Raw genomic sequence first — 7500 nt, 5'->3', positions numbered from 1 at the left:
GGGCGGGCGGTGTGTGTGCGCGTGTGTGATGAAATTCCAGAATTCCCGGCCCCGACATTCCTGAATTCCGTGCGGGTGTCAGCGGCCTTCGGAAACGCTCTGTATTTCCCATTGTCATTTCCTTTGGCGAATTCTTCCAGTCCATTGGGCGCGCTGATGGCGGCTGCTGGTGCCAGGGTTCTTGTGTTTACCTGTTTAGGCTTTCCTGCCATTGCCTTCCCCTTCCTTCACCTTTCTTCCTCCTCGCCTCCCCTCGCCCCCTTCACCCCGCATCTCCTTTTTATTCTCCTCCTCCTCCCCAGTCTCTCTTTCGCATTCCTCCCCCTTTGGTCAAGCTCTCCTTGTTTTGAAAGTTCCGTTATATGAATATTAATAAGTCCACTTATTGTTGTTGTTTATTACTACTCCTGACTGGTATTATTATTGTCGCTGACGCAGCCTTCGTGATTTCTTTGGTGGAAGTCCATTCGGTTTGGAGTTTCCCCGCCCATGCCTGGCGCTGGGCGTAAAGAGCAGGAAGGAAGCGCGCTCGCGCGTAATGAGACCGCCCACGAGCCGCGGGATCTCGGGCCGGGCGGCCCTTGTTGCGAGAAGAGCCACACAGCGACGTCGTCTTGTTTAACCTGTAGCTCATAAATAGATTTTATATCTATGCGGACATTCCCCCCTGGGTCCCCGCTCAGGGCAGGCCGGCCACACTTAGCATAGCAAATCCGGCATGGCTTCAGCCCCCACCGACTCGTTATGTGACCGAGCCGAACGTGGGCGCCGCCGCCCGTGCTTTCTGCAGCACCGTCCGACATAAAGCCAGCTAACGGAGCTCCCCCTGGCCAGAGGAGCAAGCGAGCCGCGCCTTGCCAGGTCCGGCCAGACTCTTGATGCATGACATGACACGCTCTGGAGGGTCTCACATGTACAGCCAATATGTATTTTTATTTGATTTTCCTCTCTCTCTTTCTCTCCTTCTTTCTCTCCTCTAACGTGCATTGCATTCTTGCGTCTCGATTTCAAATGCATGCCAGACTTCCTCCCTCGGTGTTTGGGCGGCGTTACAACCTTTGTCGCATTCTCCCCTCCCCGGCAACGCTCCCTCCTCCCCGGCCTCAAACTTGGGTTCGGAATAGTAGGATTTTTAACCAGCCGAAGCCCTCGCTCCTACTTCCTTTCTCCCCTTTCTTCTCTCCCTCCCCCTTTTCTTCATACCCCCTTCCTTCTTCCTCAACCTTTGTCCATTGCGATTGCTTCTCACCCTTTTTTCACGCCTTCGCCTTCCCCCTTCGCATCCCTCTCCGTCGCACGTCCAGCCACACCTCATCGCCTCCTCCCCCAAATACCTGCATATTCATTGGCGACTCACCTGACGAGCCTACACTAGTTCCGAGATGTGTTCCGACGCGTTTGCTTGTTTGCTTGTTCAGGGCGTCTCGCGCCAAGCGGACTGGTCGGCGGGCGTCCGTGCACAGGCGGCCAGGCTTTGGTGCGCTCTTCTTGGACATTTTGTTTACAATCCTCCATCCTGTCTTTTCACCTTTCCTTCGTTACTTGGTCACTTTGTCCTCCCTTTCTTTGTAAATTATGCAAAATTCAATCTCTCTCTCTTTATCGTTCTCTCTCTCTCCCCCTCCCATCCCTATCCCCATCCCCATCCCCATCCCTCTGCCTCTCCTTCTCCCTCCCTCCCCCTCTCCCTCTCCCTCCCTTTCCCTTCTACCACTTCCCCTCTCTTCATCCCTCCGTCACTCCACTATTTCTTATTTCCTATGACGGTTACCGCCCTTGGCGGTCTTGAATGAAAGTTCAATAGACATTTGGCAAAAAGAACCTGATATCATAATTATATCCTCTGTAATTATGGGCGTGTGTTGAAAACAGACAAAGAACGAAGATAAGATAGAGGAACAGAGGAGCGGTTCATGTTAAAGGGAAATGTCAAAATAGAAACGACCAAGAGAAAACGGAAAAGTCACACAAAAGGGCTGTAGGCAAAAGGGAGGGAAAACGGTCACCCTTGATTTCTTGCGGCGAGGAAAACAGAGCCATTGAGTATGAAAATGAGACGGGGACACTGAATGCCCTCCATGCAAATCCTTAGGAGGGATCGCGGGCTTATGAGCAGGATAATGACCTATTGTGGGTCTGGGGAAAGGGCGGGCGAGGGCCTTGCGAGGTGAGCGCAGAGAAGGCGTCTGGGAGGCTGTCCGTTGCCCTTTCTCGGTTGGCCGGGGTGTTTCGTGTATGTGCTCTGTTTTTGTGATATTTGTGTATTGCGTTATTGAGGGGAATCGTTATAAACTTTGGAGCAAGGAAGGTTAAGGGAACGAGAGATTGATCGAGTGAGATAAGGGTTGCAGGAAAGGACTGGAAGTTCTGTGCGTTGCGCAGATCTCCCACCTCGCATGTTTTGACGAGAAGCGGGTCTCCCGCTCGGAGGGGCTCGAGTGCAGTCGTCTGCGGCCGGAGGGGGCGCCGCTGCCGTTTAGGATGTCATCTGGTTTGTCTGTTAGTCACTTTGGTTTTCTTGACTTGCCATGTTCACTTTTTACTGCTTCCTTTGTATTTTTTCTTCATTTCTTCCTTCTGTCGTCCTCTTCGGAGGTTCGTGAGTAAGAAAAAAGTAAATAAATGACGACGGGGATGAGATAGAGGAAGAAAGAGACATGAGCCTTTTTTCGGCCATGAAGGGTCATTTACAGGCTTATGTCAGTGCGTCCCAGAGAGCCATAAATCGGGTTTAGCTTGGAAACTGACCTTCGCCGGGAAGCCTCCGATTGTTTCAGGGAAGAGGAAGGAGGGGCATTAGGGAAGGAGCCAAGGAGAGGAGCCGAGGAAGAGGAGGACTACGAGGATGATTGTGGCACACGCTGGTAATGGTAGCAAAGGTGAGATGATGGAGGGGAAGAAGAGGGAATGGGAGAGCGTCGTGGCGACTATCTTGCGCGCAACCAAGTTTTTGAAGATTTGTTTCCGCTCCGCCTCATTTACGGCGCCCATATCAGTGAATGCGTGTTGGCTTGTGCTCTTATGAGTGCAACAGTGCTTGCGTTTTAAGAACAAGTACCCTTGCTTGGAAATGCACCTCGCCCGTTCTTTCAGTCATTCCAATTTATCTTCCTCCCTATCTTTTCCCTCCTGCGTTCATCTGGCATTGGCTCTGCGTCCTCGAATCGTGCGCGCCCATGTCCCCGTATGAGGCGTGCGTGCGTGCATTAGGAACACATATGTTGAGGTATTTGTGGCTTTATGAGTATCACGCACCTTTTTGCAAGTCTGTGAATGCTTGTCGCCGCTTGGTATTCATGACAGCAGCCTCCTGTGTAGGCAGAGCGGGAGGGGGGAGGGGCGGCCAGGGGGGTTCAGTGCGTTTAAAAAATGTCGAAAAGTTTATTGTGTTACATTGTGTATAATTCAAGATAAGTTGCAGTTTTATTGATTTTTGAGGAGGTGTGGGGGTGCTGGGAGGGGGGGGGGTTATTGCATCGCCTGGATCTGGACTATGTTTGCGTTCGCCGGTTTTTTCCCCACTTTTTCTCCGTTGTTTTGCGTTGCGTTTGGTCACTTCTGCGCTTCCTTGTGTAGCATTTTATGTTTGTGTTGTGGCTTTGGTGAGTGATGTCTGTGTTTGTGCTGCATCCCGATGCGGGCCTCTTGGCGGCGTCGCTCGCTTGTCTTTCTTCTGGATCTTACTTTCTTGTTCACTCCTTTTTCGTTGTCATCGCTGTTTCGTTGCTTTTGCTTTCGTTGTCGCGATCGTCTCTGGCGGGATTATTAGAGGCTCATGTTTGCGTATTCATGTCAAGTATCGCTTTCTCATAAGGCGGGACTCTTTCTCTCGTTATTATTCCTTCATACATTATTAATGTCCTGCGCCGCGCTTTCATTTTGACCTTCCTCCCCCCCCCGGCCTACCCCTTCTCCGTTTCCCCCTTTTCCCTTTTTCCTTTTCCCCTTCCTGCGCTTCCCCGCTCTTCTTTTCGCCCCTCGCGATCTTTATCGAATTTCTGATTCCTTCATCCTTTCCCCTCGTTTCCCTCGCATTTAATAGCGTGCTGCTTTTTTTTGCTTTCTCTTTTTTTAGAATTTCATATTTTTTCTCGTGTGTAGCGCCTTTTCTGCCGGTGACGTGATATCCATTATTATATTTTTGCTCTTATTCCTTTTTTTCTTTTCTTTTTTGTTTCCTTTCTCCCCTCATCCCTTCCCCGTCTCTCTTGGCATCAGTGTCTCCCTCTCCCCCGCCCTCAGCCATAAAGCCAGCCACAAAAAGGGTGAAAAAATCGGCAAATTGGGCCAATTCCCGCCCTTAATGATTCGCCCTGTGCTGACGGGGCGGTCCTGGGGGCGGAGACCAATTTTCTGACAAGATGAGTTTAAGACGCTGAATTTGGGCGCGCTCCCCTCCCCTCGCTCTCCCCTCCCCTCGCTTCGCCCCCTCCGCTCGCCGCGGCCTCCCTCGTTTCCTTTTTCCTTCATTTTTTTGGTATTTTATCTGCGCGCACACACATACATATACATACACTCACACATACATATACATACACTCACATATACATATACATACACTCACATATACATATATATACACTCACACATACATATACATACACTCACATACATATACATACACTCACATATACATATATATTTTCTCTGCGCGCACACACATACATATACATACACTCACACATACATATACATACACTCACATATACATATACATACACTCACATATACATATATATACACTCACACATACATATACATACACTCACATACATATACATACACTCACATATACATATATATACACTCACACATACATATACACTCACACATACATATACATCCACTCACATATACATATATATACACTCACACATACATATACATCCACTCACACATACATACATACATATATACATATGCATGCATATGTGTGTATGTATGTGTGTGTGTGTGTGTGTAAAGAGTGTGTACTTGAAAAAAAAAACAGAGGTAAAAAGCAGTATGTCAGTCACACTTGCGCACGTCCAGAGAGAGAAGAAGAATGAAAATAATAAGGAAGAGTGACGTAAGGGGAGAAACAGGGGTAAGGTAGCAACTTGAATGCCCCTCTCCCTTCCCTCTTTCCCCCACCTTCCCCACGTTCTCCCTCCCTTCCCCCTTTCCCCGCCTTCCCTACATTCTCCCTCCCTTCCTCCCTTACCCCTGATGCCCCCCCCCCCTTTGGCCCCCTTGCTCTGCGCCGCGTGTGTTGATCCAGGGGTCCCTACAGCAAGAGATCGGCGCTGAGTCAAGGAAGAAAAAATAGGAATTGGAATGAGAAAAGGAGATGTTGGAGGAGCTGTTTCTCCCCAGGGATGCGGCTGGGAGAATAAATTACCTCGGGCAGAAAGAAGGGCGGGGAAGGGGGCGGTAGAAACAAAGGAGGGAGGGAGAGAGAAAGGGAGAGGAGGGAGGGAGGGGAGAGAGAGCGAAAGGGCTAGAGCGAGAGAGAGGGAGAGGGAGAGGATGAGAGCGAGAGAGGAGCGAGAACAGACAGACAGACAGAGAGAAAAAAATAGATAAGAGAAAGACAGACAGACAAAAAAATAGATAAGAGAAAGACAGACAGACAGAGACGAAGATAGACAGAGATAAAGGGCAGACGGACAGGGAGAGAATGAGAAAGAAGGGAGGAGGGCAATGCAGTCGGCGAGAGGGAATCGAGTAGAACAGGGCGCTTCTAATCCAAAGGCAATTGCGAGAAAAGCGTTCCGTCTACGAGCCTATAAGCTGTTCTTGAGTGGCAGGGGCAGAGGGGAGGGGGCAGGGGCAGAGGGGAGGGGGCAGGGGCAGAGGGGAGGGGGCAGGGGCAGAGGGGAGAGGGCAGGGGCAGAGGGGGAGCGCAGGATTGTAACTCGGGGCTAAAGAATGGTCGGGAGAAGCAAGACGTATGTGAGAGGATAAGGGCTAATGCGAACGATTCAAATCATAGGAAACGGAGAAAGTGGAGTGCCCGGAAGAACGAGAGCAGATTGAAAAGAATTTATAGAACAGGGAAGGGTGTTCAGGCCGACGGTAGAAGGGAAAATCGAGGAAGGTGGGCGTAAACAACAGAGGCGCCGAAAGAAAAGACAGGCAAATTGAAGAAAAGGGAATAAGAAAAGGAAAATGCAGGGGTTTAGAGGAAGAGACGGAGGGGGGGACAAAGCGGGAAGGAGTGAAGCGCTGTGAAACAGAGGGCGTACGGAGACCAAAGCAAGATGAAGCGTTTTTTCTTCTGTATCCGAGAATTAGGCGCTTGGATGGGCGTTGTTTCTACCGATTTCCTGTCTCGGGTCTTATGGATGGCTCGACGACCAAAGCTTCCATCTTTATTTGTCATCTCGTGCGGCCGAGGCGCTGAAGAAAGGGAGATAAAGAAATAGATAACGGTAGATTGGACTTTTATTACGTTTATTTCGGGGCGAAGAGCAATGATTCCGAATTGATGGCTGCGATTTTTCGACTGATCTTACTTTCGACACTTGGGTGGGCAATAAACACCATGCTTTCGTTTTTATACATATAACACAGAGAAGCAAATAAGAAAAAGGCTGCTAAACTGCCTAACAAACAGTCATCTGTACGTGTGTGTGTCCTGTCTGAATATATGTTGTATACCTTTGTATACCTTCGTACCCATTTTGTTTTTGGAGTTTTCAAACAGCGATTTGTAATAGCCAGAAGAATGTTTTGTCAAGGGAGAGGGAAGAGGTAGACATTGCCCGTGATTAATGTCTTCCCGTAATTGATGATTGCACAGGTGAAGACGCTGCTTTTCTCCCCCCCCCCCTCCGCCCCCTCTGTGAAGCCGTTGCTTGTATCCAAAATGCGGAGATAAAACGATAATAAAATACTAAAAGAAAGAAAGAAAATAATAAACGTCAAGGGACGCATAAATCAAGAACGGAAACTTAGCTCATTGTGAGGATGAATCGTAAATCATACGCGAGAATCAAGGAATACGAAAATCAGTGTGCATCTGTGCATGAGGGAGGAGGAGGAGAGGAAATGGGAGAGGTTAGCGGGCGGTGAGGGAGGGTAGAGGAGGAGAGAAAACGATGAGTAAATGAGAGAAAGGGAGAGAAGAAAGGAGAGTCAGGGAGAAAGAGCGAGAGATCTGTCGCTTGTTAGCAGTAATGGAGTGACGTCGGACAGACCACCGCTTTAACTGCCAATTAGCCGTGGCGGGGCAGAGCAGGGACGGCTTGTTGCTGCATTGTCAGCGTTCCTCACTGAGCTAATTGTTGTGTGCTTGCTTGTAGTGGTTGAGGGGGGAGGGGAGGGGGGGGGGCGGGTGTGACGACGGCGACCACGATGGATTCGGCGATGAGGAAGGAGGACGAATCGACCACAAAATACGGAGGCAACACAAGAATGAGGAGGAGGCCGTTGCGGGTTCGGGGTTGGTCACGGGAGGATTGTGGGTTTCGGAACGACGGAGGATTTGGCTGGAAGCGACTGAAGACACGAACGCGC

The 7500-nt window shown here is 49.7% G+C and overlaps 1 protein-coding gene across 1 annotated transcript in view; it reads left to right on the top strand.

The window, feature by feature from the left end:
• The window catches only part of LOC138859182 (ephrin type-B receptor 1-like), a 374244-nt gene that overhangs the window by 276509 nt on the left and 90235 nt on the right, over positions 1–7500 (top strand). The gene's annotated exons all lie outside the window — the stretch shown is intronic.

Source organism: Penaeus vannamei, chromosome 24 (assembly GCF_042767895.1).
Source record: "Penaeus vannamei isolate JL-2024 chromosome 24, ASM4276789v1, whole genome shotgun sequence".
Classification (NCBI taxonomy): domain Eukaryota; kingdom Metazoa; phylum Arthropoda; class Malacostraca; order Decapoda; family Penaeidae; genus Penaeus; species Penaeus vannamei.
The sequence above is the reverse complement of the archived record's forward strand: the minus strand, read 5'-3'. Positions and strand labels throughout refer to the sequence as shown.